Source organism: Xyrauchen texanus, chromosome 40 (genome assembly GCF_025860055.1).
Source record: "Xyrauchen texanus isolate HMW12.3.18 chromosome 40, RBS_HiC_50CHRs, whole genome shotgun sequence".
NCBI classification, from domain to species: domain Eukaryota; kingdom Metazoa; phylum Chordata; class Actinopteri; order Cypriniformes; family Catostomidae; genus Xyrauchen; species Xyrauchen texanus.
This window is the reverse complement of record NC_068315.1, coordinates 34,469,879-34,490,854: the sequence shown is the minus strand read 5'-3', so window position 1 is coordinate 34,490,854 and position 20,976 is coordinate 34,469,879. Positions and strand designations below refer to the sequence as shown.

Sequence of the window (20,976 nt, the reverse complement as noted above, 5' to 3'; positions counted from 1 at the left end):
TGAGTCACTGTATGAACTGTTTGGTTGCACTATGGCCAAAAACTATGGAGGGCCAAATTACTCAAAATTAAATAATTAAATAAAAATTAAAATCTATAATTAAATACATAATAACATTGTAAAAAAAAAAAAATACAAATATGAATTTAATTAATAAACAATTAAATAAATAAATGTCCTTTGTCCTACTATTTTGCGTCCATTTTTTTTAGGGTTAATTTTACATTTATGCGTGAGCTTTGTGTTTTTTAGTTTTTAGGGTTATGGTTATCGGCTCATCACTGAATGACAGTAGGTGTCACTTTTAAAATACATTTTTTGGACCTACTGGTTAGTTCAGTTGTGCTTTTCTCACAATAAAGCTATGGCTGGGCATGGTACAATCAGAGATTTCTTGTTAACTCTTGCAGATGAAGTTGCTAACCAAAACTTTGACCATGACCATGTCTCTGTTTCTTCTTCACTCTTTATCAAACTTTGTAAATTTCACACACTCAACTTTGGACTACTAACATTCTAAGCCAATAAAAAAACTTAAAATGAGTGCTGATTACACCCACCTGCTTTGATTGGCATTTCGGTAATTCTCTTGCTCAAATAAAAAAGCAAAGCAAATACCTCTAGCTACGCAAGCTCATTTTCACTTGCCATTGCATTCCAAATTGTGTCAGAACTTCTCGGTTATGGTCATAACCTCCGTTCCCTGATGGAAGGAACGAGACTTTGTGTCGATGTAGTGACACCAGGGGTTGATCTTGGGAGCCCCAAACACCTCAGATCTTTGAGAAAAGGCCAATGAAAATTGGCGAGTGGAATTTGCATGCCACTCCTCTGGACATACGGGTATAAAAGGAGCTGGAGACATGGTCCTGGACATTTCAGCGGGTAGTACAGCTTTGTGGCAAGAGGTACACAATGTCTCGTTCCATCAGGGAACGGAGGTTACGACAGTAACCGAGATGTTCCCCTTCAGTCACTCACTCGAGCCGCCAGCCATGGCCTTTTCTCTCTATGTTTTCTTTCCACAGAGTATGTAGTTATTTTTCTATGGAGACCGTACCGCGGGAGATACATCACAGGGGGTTACCGAGGTAACCGCCACCTGTGGAGCACCTACCCTAGTACAGGGCATGTTTGCACACTTACTAGGTCCGACCATGAATTCCTCCACTGTATTCGCGAGCCACAGGGCTAGGGAGGAAGGGCATCCAGGGTTCACGGTTTGTGAACTAGCATGGGAGAAAGAGCGCATGTCTTTGCCTCATGGAGGGGAAAGGCGCTATATGCAAGAGGTACACCCGGCCAGCTGTCCTTCATTACCAAACTTACTTATTCATACCTGAAAAACATGGGGCGAGACCAGCTCAACCAGGAGATTGTAAAATCTCACAAAAGTATTGAGTGTTGCCGAGCCCTCTGCTCTGCAGATGTCTGCTAGAGAGGTGCCATTGCCCAGTGCCCACAAAGATACCACACTCTTTGTAAAGTGTGCTCATATTCCCAAAGGGGCGGACACAGTCTGGGCCTGGTATGCCAATGCGATGGCATCCACGATCCAGTGGGCAAACCTCTGTTTGGAGACAGCGTTCCCTTTCCGCTGTCCACCAAAGCAGACAAAAAGCTGTTCAGAGCGTTTAAAGCTCTGCATGCGATCCAAGTAGATGCACCGGACTATAAGGCTGGGTCTGCCTCCTCCTGGGGCAGTGCTTGCAGGCTCACCACCTGATCCCTAAAAGGGGTCGAGGGAACCTTGGGCACATAGACGGTTGGGGTCTCAGGATCACGTGAGCGTCCTCTGGACCGAACTCCAGGTAAGTTTCGCTGACAGAGAATGCTTGCAGGTCCCCAACCCTCTTGATGGAAGTGAGCATGGTCAGGAGGGCCGTCTTCAACGAGATGGCTTTCAACTCGACTGACTCTAGGGGCTTGAATGGTGCTCTCCGAAGGCCCAGAAGGACCACGGAGAGGTCCCATAAGGGAAAGAGGCTTGGCCTAAGAGGGTTCAGCATCCCGTCCAGGGACCAGACATGGAGGTTTCAGGGGTCTGTGTGCGGGTGTCAGATGGTGCCCCATCCTCAGAGGAATTTGCTAGGAAGGTGCTGTCGTGAGGAGTATGAGGTCCGAGAACCAAGTCTGGGTGGGCCAGTCCGGCGCCACAAGGGTGACATATTCTGACCTCCCTGACCTTGCACAGGGTCTGTAAAGCGTCTTTAAAAAGACGTTCACGTCAATGTGTTTGCTCTAATAGAGCTCAGAATATATATACACTTTTACTGCTGTCAAGGGCTTACTCTGCACCGATCGTGCAGATGGAGAGAATGCCGCTGGAATGCGCCGTATATCCAACATGCACTGATCGTGCAGATGGAGAGAAAGCCGCTGGAATGCACCATATAACATATAGCTCGGCTCCAAAGAAAAAATATGAATGAGTGGATGAATTCCAGCTCTTTTTATACCTGTATGTCCAGGGGAGTGGCATGCAAAATCCACTCGACAATTCTCATTGGCCTTTTCTCAAAGATCTGAGGTGTTTGGGGCTCTCAAGAGCGACCCCTAGTGTCACTACATCAACACAACTTCGAGTGAGTGACAGAAGGGGAACCAGTGATTAAAGACATTTGTTACTGTAATCTAATTACTTTTTAGCCAAAACAGTGTAATGCATTACATTTAGAATTCTTGTAATCAGGTTTCAGTTACTGAAAAATAATTTAAGTTAATTAATTTTAAGTTTATTACTTGGGTTAAATGTTTTATATACATATAAAATATAATAAAAATACATTTAAAACATGAATTATGTTTATATGCATGTCAGTTTGCATTTCTCTGACAGTTGAAAGGCTTGTATAGATATAATTCAGACATTATTTTTATTTTTTTTAGCAGAAACACAAATAATAATGTGTAAAATGTTAAAGTACTGTGTTTACCTTTGCCACAAAGCAGTGTAGCCATGTAGCTAGTGGGGTGAAAAGTGGTAATGATACTAGGGGCCCACAGGACCATCGGGGTCAAATAATGTTTTTTTTTTTTTTTATAATAAAAGGGGCCCAGAGCAATATACAGTCAGGGGCCCCAGAATTGCTTGCTATGGCCCTGCCACAAAGTAATCAGTGAAGTAATCTGATTAAAATTTCCCTAAAGTAATGTTAGAGAAAGTAATTTTTGAGTAACTTGGCCAACACTGGTCAGCACACAATTCATGTGGCAACACAATTACACGTTGCAATCTCAGTGTTACATCTATCTATCTATCTATCTATCTATCTATCTATCTATCTATCTATCTATCTATCTATCTATCTATCTATCTATCTATCTATCTATCTATCTATCTATCTATCTAACTATCTCGCACAGGAATTACATCACTATTGGTCCATTTCGGGTTCACGCTTCATATATGAGAGTTCAGAGATCGGAATGCAGGTCATGCAAAGTTGCATGAACTTCTGTTTCTCTGCTGATCTTCTGCAAGTCTCACTGCAGTTTCTGCTTCTGTCAGACAGTATCTGGTGCTCCACAGGTAAAACGTGTGTGTGCGAGGACACATGCTCGATCAGTCGCTGCCATGCGGTACACATGGAGAGGTGAAGCAGAATCATTACATATATTCTCTCATGTTTCCCATTCAGGATGTGGAGAAACAAGCCTCATATCTCCTCCAGACATCTTGAGGGCACCAGACCTCGCTTCTTACCACTGCTCAATTTCAGGAAACCATCCGTCTCTTCTCCTTTACCAACACAGATCTGTTTGAGAGAGAAAGCATAACATATACATAATTCTTCAACTTTGGGTACTTTTATGCCCGGGTTGATTTCATATGAAGGTCACATTATACAAGAAAAGTTAAAATATTAATTAATTATAATTAATTATAAATACAATTTTGCGTTTATGCATTTGGCAGACATTTTTATCTGAAGCGATACATCTGATCAGTTTGTGTATTCCCTGAGAATCGAACCCATGATCTTGGTGTTGCTAGTGCTATTGGCTTTCCTCTCTTTTCCTTTTCCTGTCCTATAGCTGTAGTTTGGGACAGTTCCTGGCACTTACTTCTTAGGCTGCTACTGTATCTTCAAAAGCAGCATGCTAATTGAAATATCATAGGATACTGATTTGAAACTCTCTTCATAGACAGCAATTCCAATAGAATTTGAAGTTAGCATGTTGCTCAGTTAATGACGTGACACTCACGTGTGTTTTGATGCCTTAAAATGCTGCTTAGGTAAAGAGCTATTTTGTGTGCATGTGTATTTCTGTATGTGTGTGTGTGTTACTTTGTCAATTTGTCACCTGGAATTCTTTAACTGTCATCTGTCCTTTGTCTATGTTGCCTTGGTAACTCTGAGTCACTCTCCACACCCTCTCTCCAGGACGGACTCTTTGCACAAAGTTAGCTGGGAAAAAGCCGACTTTATCACAACATTTACCCTACAACACACACAAGCATGTTTGCAAGTCAGTCACCATAGCAACCCCCATCTGAAAACCTCAGCCGTGTTTCTCCAGGGCTTCAAAATTAAAGTGACTGAGCAGCTTAACTTAAAAAATAAAAGGATGAAAGCAGCACCACTTATCTTCTCATGCATACTGGCACATTTTCTGTGCTGAAAAGTAAAGTGTGCAATGTTTGGAAGATCCTTAATTGATATCAGATATATTGCATGTAACATTAGAATTATTATTATTATTATTTTATTATTTTATGCAGCCACACATAAGCCAACCTCCTTGGTTCTGAATGCTTCTGTGACATAGTGTTCAAGTCTGGTACACGTAAATGCTTTCTAAATTAAGAACGTTCAGTAACAACTTTAAATCTGTTTTCAGCATATTTTTGAAAATAATTATGAATAGCTGAAAAATAATCGAATTTAGATCTATTCGAATTGTGAACAAATTCTGGATTTCACAATGCATCATAATTGTTACATAGAGAATCATAAACAAAACGAACTGTTGTCAATGCAAATATTTATACCCCTATTAGTTACTGTGCTTTGCCTTTTGTAAGGCAGTTTAATACTTTCTAAAAACAATTTTGTTGTCACCATTTTAAAAGGACATGTTAACCCAAAAAATAATATTATGTCATTTACTCATGCACATGCTGTTTCAAACTTTGATGACTTTTCTCTGCAGAGCACAAATGAAGATATTTTGAAGGATGTATGAAGTATTTTTGTCCATGCAATGCAAAGTCAATGGGGTCCAAATCTTTCAAGTTCCAAAAAGCACATAAAGATACCATAACAGTCAATTCAATTAGAGTGGTATTTTCAATGTCTTCTGAGGTGATACAATAGTTTTAGGTGAGAAACAGACCTAAAATTATGTCTTTACTCACTATAAATCTAGACATCTGTCCAAATTGGAAGACAGTGCAGATAAATATAAATATACCTTATATTTTACTCTACATCATGCAGAGTCAATCATGACTGAAACTGAATGATCTTTAAATCATGATCGTCAAAGAGACTGTTGATGCCAAGATTTATAATGAAAAAGGAGTAATATTTTGGCTTGTTCTCACCCAAAACCGATTGGATCGCTTCAGAAGACACAGGTTAAACTTCTGGAGTCTTATTGATTACCTTTATGCTGCCTTTGTACATTTTGGAGTTTGAAACACTTACAACACACATCATATATCCATTAAAATATTTTTGTTTATGTTCTGCAGAAGAAAGACAAGAGTTTGAGATGACATAAGGGTGAGTAAATGAGAGAATCACAAATTTGTTATTCTAAATTTGTTAGTGTCTTAAGAAATATTTAAGATTCCACATAATTTTTCTTCAATTTATGTCATGAATTATTTTCTTTTTTTTAATCCTGAACCTGTATTTCCAGTTTTATTTTAGATTTGGAATAAGATTTAAGATTTTTGACCTGCACAAAAGTATTTGCTTGCTCTTTTTACTTAATACTGTAGTTTTAAGAGTCACCATCATTGTGGTTTAACCCTTGTGCTGTGTTCCTCATTGGCTAAAAATGACCAGCCCATTAAAATGGATGTAAATCTCTCAGTTAGAATATATTTTCACTAGATATTGCATTAGATCTTTTTGTTAACTTGATTTCTACTAATTAGACCAGGTTTTGTAATTCTTTTTGGACATTGGAACTCAATAGCTTAATGTAATGATTATTTTGACTATAAGAAAATCACAACATTTTCTGTGCTATTTATAACACAATTATTATTTTTGTAAACATTGTTCCTACTCTTTGTGAGAATGTGAAAGTTCCGTAATTTACAATAATATGTTTCTTTGTTCCTGATCAAGAATATTTCAGAAGTTCCCTTGGCTATCAAAGAGAGAGAGAGAGAGAGAGAGAGAGAGAGAGAGAGAGAGAGAGAGTGTGTGTGTGTGTGTGTGTGTGTGTGTGTGTGTGTGAGCGTGTATTTATCACTTTGTGGGGACCAAATGTCCCCATAAGGATAGTAAAACACGAAATTTTTGACCTTGTGGGGACATTTTGTCGGTCCCCATGAGGAAAACAGCTTATAAATCATACTAAATTATGTTTTTTGAAAATGTAAAAATGCAGAAAGTTTTCTGTGAGGGTTAGGTTTAGGGGTAGGGTAAGGTTTAGGGGATAGAATATAAAGTTTGTACAGTATAAAAACCATTATGTCTATGGAAAGTCCCCATAAAACATGGAAACACAACATGTGTGTGTGTGTGTGTGTGTGTGTGTGTGTGTGTGTGTGTGTGTGTGTGTGTGTGTGTGTGTGTGTGTGTGTGTGTGTGTGTGTGTGCGCGTGTGTGTGAGAGAGAGAGAGTAAATGTGAAAGTTCCCAAAACACATTTTTTCCAATGTTCTTTTTTCCCTATAGAGTCAAGAAAGGTTCAGAAGTTGCCTGGGATGTCAATTGATGTACTGTGTGCTTTTATGTTCGAAGACATATGTGCTAATCTAATGGTTGGACCGGCTCCTGAATCTTCCTAATTGCCGGTCATTTCTGACCGGTAACACCACAGGTTAGGGTTAGGGTTACACACACTCACCCACACACTCCATGCACCCCCACATGCCCTTTGGATTCCCAGGCAACCTCTGAACCTTTTGATAAAAAAAATTCCAGAGCTTACCTAAAACCAAATGATAGGTGTGTATGTGTGTGTATGGGTGTGTTCACCTGTCTGAGGACTTTATGTGTGCAAGTACACATGCACATTTGTGCTCCTCAGATGATTGGTCAGGCTCATGAAAACTAATTTTCCTTCTTTTTGTTTTGTAGCCCTGCCCATTAATTTACAATGGCTGGTCATTTTTGACCGGGAACACAACAGGTGTAACAAAGTTAAATAAAACCAATAAAATGTAAAGAAAATTGTCCTTTTGTGTGTGCTTTCAGATACCATATGTGAACAAAGTCAAGGAATTTAGTAAAAATAAAAACAATTAGAAAAAAGTCGGCTGGGTCAAAATTACTGGAACACAACATAAGGGTTAAGGAGTGTGTATGTTGGGTTGGAAAAAAAAGCATCTCAAGTTCTAGTGTTTACCATAAACCTTTTGGTGTGCGTGATTACACGTGTTAAAAGTATTAAAGTGTTTAATGTATTCAAAAAAATCATTTTATCTTGCGTCTGCATTTTCAAAATAGCTCAACTGGCCATGAAATCCACAAACCTGGCAACACTGTCTGGATTGAAAATTTAAAATAACTTACACAGACAATGTTAGGTCATGTTCACATGTACTGTATTAGAATATACTTTCTATTTTAATGCTCTGTTGTAAGTGCATTACTGCTGGACTTTTCAAACTGAAAAAAGGCCACAATCTGTTAAAATGTGTTATTCGTAACTGTAAGACATTAGATATTACAGTTTCATTTAAAAAACAATAAATGCACTATACAAATAAAAATGATTTGACTTGAATTATGTTACATTGTGTGTGTGTGTGTGTATGAGCGACTCTGTCTTTCATGTTTCATTTATTCATTCAACCATGTGATGACACACACTCAAGGTCTGGCTGCCTCTATAGAAGAAAGCTCATGAATGTTTCATGAAATGACTGTGCTATTATCAAACACTGCAGCACAGCTCGCTGAATATCTACAGAGCCTGGCCACAGTCCAATCTCTATACATGCACATATAATCATCACGTCAGTCTGTGAAAAGGAATCATTTAGCTAATCTTGACTAACCTTCCACCAATCCTCATTTGAGTCATCAGTCACCTGAACACGATCACCTGGCCTGAGACAGTTAGAGATAGAGAGGAAATGACAAAATAAAATAATTAGACCTAGTATTATCATCCATCTTGAGTGTTCCAATCCCAAGTGGTCAGTAGAGACACATTGCCATTTACACATACTATTAAGGGTCCTTACACACTGGTGAAAGCTTTGATGGAGAGACAGATAGGACTGTGTAAGTTCTGTTTTTAGGGTGAAAAAAACAGCATGATCAGTTTTAAAAAATAAAGCAGGAATACAGCGAATTTCTGAAAGCAAAACTGGATCTTTCTCTCTGAAATAATCAGTTGCCAAAATCAGAGTGCATTACAGAAAAGGTTTCTCTCAACTTTTTGTTGCAATATGGAGCTTCACTTTTCAATCCTAACATAATTTTTTTATGTGCACTTATTCATTTGCGAGGGCCATCCATTTGTCATTTTAGGTTTCAGAAGGGTCCTCTCGAGTAATTCCTTTGCAGTCACTATGTGCATTTAAAGTGCCCTTTGGGCGAGGCCACACTGACACAAGCTCAACAGTGGACTTTTTACCTGATGGTCAATGTGGAATTGCTTTATCAGATTCAGAGTAGGACCGCAAGGGCAAAGGGGCATTATTTGGGACAGGGCCTGGGGCGAGAAGGAGGTGCTCATTAGCATTTACACTATAAATGCAATGTGGTCATGCATTTCTGACTACCTCTAAATGTAGTTTGAGTGGATCACTAAATGGTATTTCTTTTATTTTTAACCCTGTTTACACCAGTATTTAGTTAATACATTTACATTTTACATTTATTCATTTGGCAGACGCTTTTATCCAAAGCGACTTACAAAAGAGGAAGAACATCAGCGAATCATCTTAGGGAGACAGTGGTACAAAAAGTGCCATCTTACAAAGTTTCACTATCATCATAATAGTATACAAAACAGATTTATGTGCAACAAGAAATGTAAATATATATATATATATATATATATATATATATATATATATATATATATATATATATATATATATATATTTTTTTTTTTTTATTGACCGGTTAAGTGCTTTTGGAAAAGATGTGTTTTTAGCCGTTTTTGAAGATAGAGAGTGAGTTAGCTTCCCGGATTGAGTTGGGAAGGTCATTCCACCACCGTGGTATGATGAAACTGAAAGTCCGGGAAAGTGTTTTGGTGCCTCTTTGTTTTGGTACGACAAGGTGACGTTCCTTAGCCGACCGCAGGCTTCTGGTGGGAACGTAGCTCTGCATAAATGTTTTTAGGTATGCTGGAGCAGACCCAGTGACTGTTTTATATGCCAGCATCAGGGCCTTGAATTTAATACGTGCATGAACCGGCAGCCAGTGGAGAGAGACAAAGAGTGGTGTAACATGTGCTCTCTTAGGTTCATTAAAGACCAGACGTGCTGCTGCATTCTGGATCATTTGGAGAGGTCTAATAGCACATGCAGGAAGGCCTGCAATGAGAGCATTATAGTAGTCCAGTCTAGTTATGACAAGGGACTGAACGAGCAGTTGTGTGGCATGTACAGAGAGGAAGGGTCTTATCTTCCTGATATTGTAGAGTGTAAATCTACAAGATCTTGCAGTTTTTGAAATGTGGTCTGTGAAATTTAGCTCATCATCAATGGTTACCCCTAGATTTCTGACCGTTTTGGAAGGCGAAACTGTAGTTGGACCCAGCTGCACGGTGATGTTGTGATGTTGTAATACAAGGTGTAAATGGGGCACTGGCGTTCTAAAAATGTTCTACTGTAAATACTCAAGGAGGTCATATCATGATATTAACTTCCTGATTGTATACTGTTAAAGTATTGTTCATTCTTAGTTCATGTTAACTAATGTTGTTAACAAATTGAACCTTATTGTAAAGTGTTGCCGATCCTTTAAAATAAAAGTTCTTTATACAATGAAAACATACTGAAAACAACTTTAGAACTCAAAACTTCCTTCCAGTCCAAAAATTGCATTTATTTAAACTAAGTAGCAAAAATGATTTATTCTGAAATTACAAAACTTGAAAATGGCAAAGGCAGTGTTGTGTGGTAACAGATTGCATTTAACCTCAAGTACATAATCAGACCACATAAAAACAGGGACTTGTAATTAGACTACATTACATTTTAAAATGTGTGTATAAAAGATTAAAGTTAATTTTAATGCATTACATGATAATATTTTTATTACATAACCATTGAGGTAACAGCAATAACTAGAGTGTAATTTACTAATTATAATTATACTAATATACTAATTATACTTCAACATTTTAAAAGAGCAGTCCGAGCCAGAGCCTGAAATACATGTGATACATCTAGTGAGTAGGGCTGGGCGATATGGCCAAGAATATTATCATGATATTCTATTTAATTTCGTTCAATATCTATATTTATTACAATATACTGTACATTCACATTTGCAATCATTCACATTTTCTTTACATTCAGATACCATGTATGAGGGCATAGAAACTCTTGTGACTGAGGAATGATACTGTATGGGGATTAAGGGTATCCTCTGAGAAAAAATTTAGAAAATGTAAAAGTCTGAACGGACCAGTTTTTATTGTAATGCCACACAGCAAAATTAGCAAGTACCCATAATCCTTAGCAAAGTGAACAGCCAATCAGAACTAAGCACACAGTTATGCTGGGACACAACATGCCCCCACCTGAAAATGCTGCCGTCCCTGTAGGCTCTTTTTTATTTAGTCCTCCAATTTGAAGTAGTCCCGTAGGAAAATTACACCATTACTTGACAAGTATCAAAATGTCCATACCTCTGCCTTTGGCTCCAGTGCTGAAGTCCTGGCTGTTAGTCTATGCATCATAAGAGTGCTTCTGCTTGTCACTCTCTAGCCAGGGCGTGAACTACCTGCAACCGGTCCCTCAGTCGCCGGAGGTAATCCATACTAGAGGCACCAGGAATTTCTGGCTCTGGAGGTGCCCTGAAAACTAAATCCACGGGCATTCGTAGCTCATGCCCAAACATGAGAGCTGCAGGAGTACATCCGGTCGACTCCTGCACCGCTGTCCGGTATGTCCACACGGTCAAAGCTAGGTGTTAGTCCTAGTCACAATGATTCTTTCTAGTAATGATAGCAAGCTGAGTGACCAGGTTTTCGATTAAAGTGCTCCACTAGTCCATCACTCTGCGGGTGAAGAGGGTTGGTATGGGTCTTTTGTATGCCAACCACAAGTAGACCTCCTTGAACACCTCCGCCTCAAAGTTCTGCCCTTGATTGCTGTGGATCTCCTCAGGTACCCCGAACCAGCAGAACATCACCTTGACCAAGCTCTCTGCTATTGTGATGGCACTTTGATCAGGAATCAAGAACATTGCCATGCTGCCGACCAGTCTGATGCTGAATTTAAAAATGATAATTCTGCAATGCCTTCAGTCACCTGGACACCTGGCCCTCCGGATCCTTAAAATTGAGTAGCCAAGTCAACGAGGCATGGTCTGTCCTCAAAATGAATTCTTGTCCAGAACAAATATGGCCGGAATTAGCTCCCTGCATGTTACCCAATAATTCCTTTCGGGATGGCTAAGTGTCCGGCTGTAGTAGACAATGAGTCTCTTTCCATCCTCCCTGACTTGGGAGAGCACAGCTCCAATACCTTTTATTGCTGGTGTGATTTTCTACAGTGAAAGGCTGGTCTTTACATGGGTACACCAGCACCGGAGCTTGGAACAATGATTGCTGAAGCTTATGGAAAGCCGTTGTGCAAGCCTCATTACAACAAAAATGTCTTCCTTTGTCCATCAGCCGATGTAGTGGGCTGGCGATGGCAACAAAGTCATTGATTAACTGGCGGTAATAAGAAGCTAGTCCCACACTGTGGCCACCTTTGCGGGGTCAGTGGCCAAGACAGTAGAGCTCACCACATGACCCAGGTATGCTTTTTCCCTTTTCAACAGTATGCATTTCTTGGGACTCAATCGCAAACTGTCTCGGAGGTTCGCTTCAAAAACCTCTCGCAAATTAGTCATCCAAATAGACCAGACAGTGGCTGTGAGGAATGTCACCGAGCACCTTCACCACCAGTCATTCAAACTTGGCTGGGGCGTTGTACAGCCCAAGTGGTATAACCCAAAACTTCCACAGACCCTGGCTGATGGTAAATACAGTCTTTGTTATAGTGCCTGGGGATAGCTCTACCTGCCAGTTGCTGCTCCGAAGGTCAAGGGAGCTAAACCAACTGGACCCAGCGATGTAGTCCAGTGTATCATCTATCCGGGGCAATGGGCACAAGTCTTTCCATGTGACAGCATTGAGGTGTCTGTAGTCCACAGAGAACCTCTAAGATGAGTCTTTCTTTTTGACCAACACTGCCAGTGCTGACCATGAACTGTCCGAGGGTTCAATAACTCCTGCCTGCTTAATTTCCTGTATTTTATGTTCCACCACCAGCTGTTTGGTCAATGGCAGATGATGTAGCTTTGCAGTGCCCATATCAATGTTATGCTGTATTAACCCTGTATGCACACTATACTCATCCTTGGCAGTGAAAATGTCCAAAAATGCCTTCAATAATACCTTAAAATACTCCCATTGCCACGTTGTCAACCCCTCACCACTACATTGCCATAACTCCTGCACAGCCTGGCTGGTTTCCATTGACGAAGATTCAGTGGCAACCGGTGGTGCGGGAGAAAAGGCTAGCTCGGGCTGGTGTGCCACTGTGGACATGCTCCGGTGCAACCAAGGACTCTGTTGCTCAGCCAACTGACCCTCCCAAGTCGTGCAACCTCCATGCGTAACTGGAGCACAGTAACTGGCAAGAGTTCCAGCCCCATTATGCACTCGTCGTCAATGTCAGCCAGCCAAACAATGTTCTTGACATTTTTGATGCCTATCCCCACTTGAACTGTATTTTTCCCTCAGAGCATGGCACTTGCACCAGTCACTTTCCCAGCCAGCAGTCTGTGGGCCTGCAGTGCCTGGTAGGACACCTGGGTGGACAAGAGAGATGGTAGAGCTGGTGTCCTCATGGGTTTTGCAGAGGTATCCATCCAAAGTGCAAGAAATGTAGAGGCTGTAATCCTGATCCGCCATCGCACATTTACCATACTACCCCCCCCAGGTAGTAGTTGAGGTGAGAAGCTTTCCCTCCTCCCAGCCGCTCTCGTCTAGTTTCCCGACAATGAGTTCTGTACCACGTGTTCCAACTCACCACAACAATAGCAGTGTTCCCTCCGGATGTCTCGCCAACTTGGCCTAAAGGAGGGATGTTGAAGTTCCATCAGCGTAGCCACTGTGTCGACTTGGTGGACCTCCACGGTTCCACGTCACCATCCTCACTGGAGTACCCTGCTTAACGTACCCTTGCGGGGGAGAGGGGCGAGCCATGGCCTCCACCTCTGTGTAATTCCTGGATGCGGTCGATATCTCTCCACAACTGCCGGTCATAGATGCTGCCTAGTGTGCCTGGGATCACACAGTTTGTAGATGGTTCTTGTTCTCACTGCGAGAACTTAACCATGGCAACGTTGCAGTCACAACTTTCCTTCCTAAAAAGGAATGCCACTCCAGCCACCCCGTGTCGCTCCTTCTTCCCACAGGATTGAGGATGACCCAATGGAGGCGATTTGGGGATGGCAGCGGGCTTTGTTTCGCAGGGTAAATCCCCACGAACCACCTGCCGTTGACTTCTGTCCCGGCTCGAGGTGAAAGCGGCTTGCCTCCCGGCCAGTCCGACTTCTCCCTTGGACCCGCCGAGCTGGATGATGAATTCACCGCTGCATCGGAGAGCATCCCGGCGCCAAACGTCAGCAGTCCCGGCACCCCGGACGCGGACCCCTCGCCTACGGTCCCACGACTGCTGTCCCCTGGCCGGCCAGAGGACACCAACACAGGACCTCCTCCTCAGTCACTAACCTGCCCTCTGCCGGTCCCTCCAGCCAAGATGAAGAAGGGTTTCTACAGCCCTTACTTCATCATACCCAAAAAAGGTGCCGGCTTACGACCGATCCTGGATGAGTTTTCAACCGGGCCTTGCACAAACTCCCGTTCAAGATGCTCACACAGAAACACATTCTAACATGGTTCCGGCATAAGGATTGGTTCGCAGCGATAGACCTGAAGGATGTGTACTTCCACGTCTCTATCTTGCCTCGACATCAACCCTTCCTACGGTCCGCGTTCGACAGCCAGGCATATCAGTACAAGGTCTTCCCCTTCGGCCTGTCTCCTTGTGTCTTCACGAAGGTCACAGAGGCAGCCCTTGCCCCGCTAAGGGAAGTGGGCATCCGCATACACAATTACCTCGACAACTGGCTCATCCTAGCCCACTCTAGAGTTACTGTGTGCCCACTGGGACCAGATGCTCAGGCACTTCAGCTGTCTAGGGCTTCAGGTCAACTGGGAAAAGAGCAAACTCGCCCCGGTTCAGAGCATCTCTTTTCTCTGCATGGAGTTAGACTCAGTGAGCCTACTTTGCACAGGTGCTGTGCAAGGTCAGGGAGGACAAGGAACATGTCACTCTAGTGGCCCCCTTTTGGCCCACCAGGACTTGGTTCTCGGATCTCATGCTCCTCGCGACAGAACCTCCACGTCTGGCCCCTGGATGTGGAGGGGCTGTCCCTCTCCACCTTGAAGGTTTATGTAGTTGGTATATTTATGTAGGTTTATGTAGTTGGAGGCTGAACCCTCCCAGGCCATGCCTTTTCCACTCATGACATATTCTGTAGTCCTCCAGAGACCCCACTCGAGCCGCTAGAATTAGTTGAGCTCAGAGCCCTCTCCCTCCCGATTGTGCTCACTTCCATCAAGAAGGTTGGGGACCTGCAAGCGTTCTCTGTCAGCGACACTTGCCTGGAGTTTGGTCTGGCAGACGCCTATGTCGTCCTAAGACCTCAACCGGGCTACATGCCCAAGGTTCCTATGACCCCCTTCAGGGACCAGGTAGTGAACCTGCAAGTGCTGCCCCAGGAGGAGGCAAACCCAGCCTTTTCTTGCTGTGTCTGGTGCGTGCTTTGCATACCTATATGGACCGCACGCAGAGCTTTAGATGTTCAGAGCAGCTCTTTGTCTGTTTTGGTGGACAGCGAAAAAAAGGCTAGCCCACTGGGTCAGACCCAAGCCATGCCCGCTGGTTCAAGCACACTTGACGAGAAGTGTGGTATCCTCAGGGCCACTGGCCAACGGCTCCTCCCTAGCAGACATCTACAGAGCGGTGGGCTGGGCAACACCCAATACCTTTACGAGATTCTACAACATCAGGGTTGAGTCAGTTTCATCCCGTATTCTCTCAGGTCGTCCCGTATTCTTTCAAGTAGAACTTGGGAATACAGAACGACTGACCGGGTGCTCCGCTTGCACATAGCCCCCTTCCCCTCCACTGAGGCGATCATGTGCACTCTTTCTGTCAGGAGGGTCCCTTAAACTCGCACTCCCTGGATGTCTTTCCTCCCTAGCACTCTGGTCCGCGAATTCAGCTGAGAAATTCCCGACCAGACCACTACGGGTACTAACTACTCTGTACTGGAATAGGTGCTCCACAAGGTTGGCCTTCACGGATTAATCCCCCTGTGTGCATTTTCCACGGTACAGTCCCCCTGCCGGCGGACCCGCGTCTCCCTTGGGCAGTCCCCTCTGCCCCCGGGTCGCTGTATTTGTAGCAACTCCTCCCTCGCTAGGTAGGATCTATAACCGTGCCACTTCCACATGTGGCCTGAAAACCCATGTGATGTATTTGCCACATTTATCCTCCCCCCAGCCTGGGCAGTTTGTGGTCTCCGTGGGTTCTTTTCTCCCTGAAAGTATAGGAGTTGGAAAAGAACGCCTTTCCCTTTTAAGCCGGGAACCTAAAATAGTTTGACGTTTTTATGGGGCGTTGGGGAAGGTTAAGTGCAGTCTGATGCAGCCTGCTGCTTTGGCATGCAACTTCCTTCCCGCACACGCATCAGCAGCTTACGTACACGGTGCAGCGCATGGCATGATTGAATAGGGACCCCTAGTGTTGCTTCATTCGACATAACGTCAAGTAACCACCATTCCATTCAACGTAACCACCATTCCCTGATGGAGGGAATGAGACGTTGTGTCCCCCCGGCCACGATGCTGAGACACTGTAATGGCCGAACATTATTCTCAGCTACTCAGTGCAAAACCTGAATGGACAGATTCACGATTCCCTCCTTTTATATCCGTATGTCCGGGGGAGGGACATGCAAATTCTGTCTGCCAATTTCTCATTGGCCTTTTCTCAAGCTCAGAGGTAACCAAGGCCTTCAAGAAAGACCTCTAGTGATGCTTCATTCGACACAACGTCTCGTTACCTCCATCAGGGAAAGGAGGTTACAACAGTTAACTAGACGTTTGTAACTGGTCCGCAGATTGACATTAATAGAGCAAACTAATTACAGACTAATTACCATACTCAGACAACATCACTATTGAATCAAACATCATGTTAAGATCAAATTGAACTGAGCAGTAAATGAAGCAAGGTGACTTAAAATAATAATAACTGAACAACAGTTAGTATAAATCAATTAAAGATCTAATCCAAAATATTAACTTGGTTTAATAATATTTTTCAAAAATGTTGAATGGTCTGGTTGTACAAACATACAAAAGTATAATATTGCTAAATATTACACTGCTTGTTAAATGTGAAGGTATTCCAAATGCCTTTGACGTGGAAACTGTGTTAACATCAAATGGAATTGAAATATGTATTTACTTTGGACTGAAAAAAATAAACCTGAACCCAGAGATGACACACTGCTACTTCATTTCAAATGTTCACCACAAGCCACTGAGTTCACCACATAAACATTTTGTCATCATGTTGTTTTATAGTTTAATAATCAAACTTAATTTTGTAAAACTGCTTTTGTTGAAAAGAGTGTTTGTGTGTTTGTGCTGTATTTCTTTAAAATAAATGACACTTGGTTTGATAAGTTATTTAATGCAAAGACATTCATACATTTTTAGTTAGTTTTTGGGGCCACTGAATAAACACTCAGTCGATCACTCTGCAGTGATCCAGGTCGTGCTTCTCTTGAGGAAGGAACTTGTACAACATAATGTACGTGTGTATGGAGTGCACTTCAATGCATTTAGGGACCTGTATACACAAACAAACAAGATGAAAATAGTAAAGATACACACTATTCAGAGCACTTATCAGAGTTACAAATGACTTGCTCTTATCAACTGATCGCAGCTGCATTTCTCTTCTAGTGCTTTTAGATCTTAGTGCTGCATTCAACACGATAGATCACGGCATTCTCTTGAATAGGCTAGAGAATTATGTTGGCATTTGTGGAATTGCATTAGCATGGTTTAGGTCATATTTAGCAGACCGCTACCACTTTGTCTATGTAAATGAGGAATTGTCAAACCAAACAAAAGTCAAATATGGAGTGCCACAGGGATCAGTTTTAGGGCCTCTGCTTTTCTCCATGTATATGCTTCCCCTGGGAGATATTATCAGGAATCGTGGAATAAGTTTCCACTGCTATGCCGATGATACACAACTTTATATTTCTTCAAAACCTGATGAGATTTTACAATTCTCTAAATTAGCAGCGTGTATCAATGAAATTTAAGATTGGATGGCCAGAAATGTCCTTCTACTCAATTCTGACAAAACAGAGGTACTAATTTTTGGACCATAAAACTTGACTTTCGATGGATGTACTGTTACATCATCTTCAACAGCGAAGAACTTAGGTGTTATATCTGAAACCAATCTGTCCTTTGAAAATCAAATTACCAATGTTTGTATAACAGCATTCTTCCACCTAAGAAATATTGCTAAATTACGGCACATGCTCTCTGCTGCTCATGCCGAGAAACTAATTAATGCGTTCATGACCTCAAGACTAGATTATTATAATGCATTACTGGGAGGATGTCCAGCAAAATCAATAAATAAACTTCAATTGGTTCAAAATGCAGCAGTCAGAGTGCTAAAGGGAACCAAGAAATATGATCATATTAGCCCCATTTTATCATCGTTACTTTGGCTACCTGTTAAATTCCTTATTAGTTTTAAAATTCTGTTAACTACGTACAAAGCTTTGAATGGTCTAGCTCCACAGTACTTAAGTGACCTTCTACCATGCTATATTTCATCACTTTCATTACGATAGCAAAATTCTGACCTGTTAATAGTTCCTAGAACATCAAAATCCACAAAAGGAGGAAGATCCTTTTAATATTTGGCTCCTAAACTATGGAATAGTTTAACACTGTTCGGGACTCAGACACACTCACTCAGTTTAATTCTAGACTAAAGACTCATCTATTTAGACTAATTTATCCTTCAACTAACAATTAGGCTGCTTTAGTTTAGTCTGCCGGAACCAGAAACCAGAAACATTGATCATGATTTATATCTCTGCAATAAATTGAATGGCATCTATGCTTATATTATTTTATTTGTTTCCCTGTCTCAACCTCGGGACTCATATCCTGAGGTCACCAGAACCGACTGGATCCAGCACCATTCATGCTTTGTGTTGGACTCCACTGTTAGACATTGGTCATTAATCTTACAGTTCAAACAAAATCGATGTATAAACACTGACCCTTAACACTTACTTAGTTTAATAATTTGAAACCATGAATTTAACTATACATAAGTAATATTTACATTATATTCATGATGTTAGCCAGAGGGGAACTGGCCCCCACAGTGAGTCTGGTTTTTCCCAAGGTTATTTTTCTCCATTAATCAACATCTAATCAACACAGTCGCTTTCAGCTGCTCACTGGGGTTATTAATAGAATTATTATTTAATTACTTATTTTTAAACACGATAAACAATCGTATTTTATCTAATTACACAATGATGATTCATCTACATTATTGACATTATTTTTATCGTCTGTTAATGCTGATTTTCTGTAAAGCTGAAAACGATGTGTGTTGTGAAAGGCGCTATACAAATAAAATTGACTTGACTTGACAATTCAGTCTCCTTCCCATGAGTCTTATTTTCAAGCATTTTAGGACATTTTCAGGGCAGCTTGTTAATTGAATATTTGATGATAAATATACATGAGGTTCACAAGGTGACACTGTCTATTAAGAGATGTGCTAAATGAAATTCACATGAATTATTATGCACATAACAAAACATATCCTTCATTCACAGAACAAAAAAAAAAAAAAAATAGAAAAACTGGAAAGTTGTTTTGGAGAGAGAGCAATTTATAAAAGGTGGAGGAAATGATAAAAGACAGACAGAAAATAGTGACAACAACATTACTGAGGGACACAAATGACATTTGCTAAAATTATATAGAGTAATTTGGAGTATTTATATAATAAATAATAAAGAAGTACTGTATTCACTCACCTTTAAACTGACTCTATCCTCTGATCTTTCACTGTCAGCAATAGAGACAGCTATAGAGAGATGGAGAGACTCTTGTAATTTTTTTAATTAGAAAAAAATATATATACATAAATATATACTTATTTTATGACCATAATTTTTTTTCATTGTTACATTTTTTTACCAAAAATATTATACCAAAAATATTTTTATATAACTTAAAAATATATTACTAATGCAAATAATAATAATATACTTATGAATTTTTGTAGGTTTTGCTTTTGTGTTTTCTCTTCTTTTTTTTTTCTCTCCGTAATTCTCAATGTCTATTTTTCTCATTAGATTCTCATTACAGCAATACAATGAAAATTATCCTGTTTGGACACAATGATTTTTCATTATTATTATTTACAACAAATATTAACATGATAGTATAAATAGTTTACCATTAAAACAGAGGTGTACATTATTATTTTTATATCCATCATAAACAATTATGCACATGCTCACTGTGCAGCACCTATAGCCACTTATTCCAAATGTGCCAGATCCACTGCTGACAGCAGGTTCTTTCTAGCTAATGTCATGTGACACATTTTCCTCCTCTTCCACCAGCAGTGGCTGAATTCATATTACCTCTGCATGCCAACAACATTGCACATGTAGTCTCTCATTTTTGCACATATATACAGTACATCTAATTTACAAATGTACAATTAATGTTTCTTTGCAAAACGTTCATAATATGTTCATAATAAATTTTCATATTTTGTTAAATTAAATTTAAAAAAAATTGTACTTACAGTCTTAAATCTATGCTTTAACAATTTAACTTCTATAATCACTTTCCATTCCTTATAGTATATACTGTATTATTCCCTACAGTATATACTGATAAAAACAAATTCACAACTTCAGTGTGCAATTCAGAAATGTAAACTAAAGGTCATTCAATCATGCAGTTCTGACAAAAGTAAAGTTAGATTAGTGTAAAAATTGCATAAATTTCAACCTGACTTTTCACACTGAAATAACAAGAAATAAACAATCTGATATTTGCTGTTCATGCTTTCATCCAAAAATTCAGATCTGAAACATGTTCAGCTGTGGTGTAAACATGAGTACTTTTTTGCTGCAAATATACAAGACAAAATTATAAATAAAGTAATTAAATATATGAAATAATTCAATTTCTATAGGGACAAACATTTTAATGAAATTACGCAAAATACAGTTTCAAGGCCTATAAAAATATTTATGACAGGTAACTTTTCACCCACCTGAAAGTGTGGCAAACTAGCTAATTTGAATTTATGATGTCGCCTTTCCCACAAAACCTTTTGACAACATAGACTAAACCGAGTGTTTTCTAAAGCACATGAAAGTACCCAGAAACTTATATTCAGACATAATGGTGGAAGTAAAACACTCTCATCAGTTTGAGCCTTGAT

The 20,976-nt window shown here is 40.5% G+C and overlaps 1 pseudogene; it reads right to left on the bottom strand.

The window, feature by feature from the left end:
- Window positions 1–3,659: 3,659 nt before the first annotated feature.
- Window positions 3,660–20,976, bottom strand: part of LOC127633351 (SH3 and cysteine-rich domain-containing protein 2-like) — a 53,688-nt pseudogene continuing 36,371 nt past the window's right edge.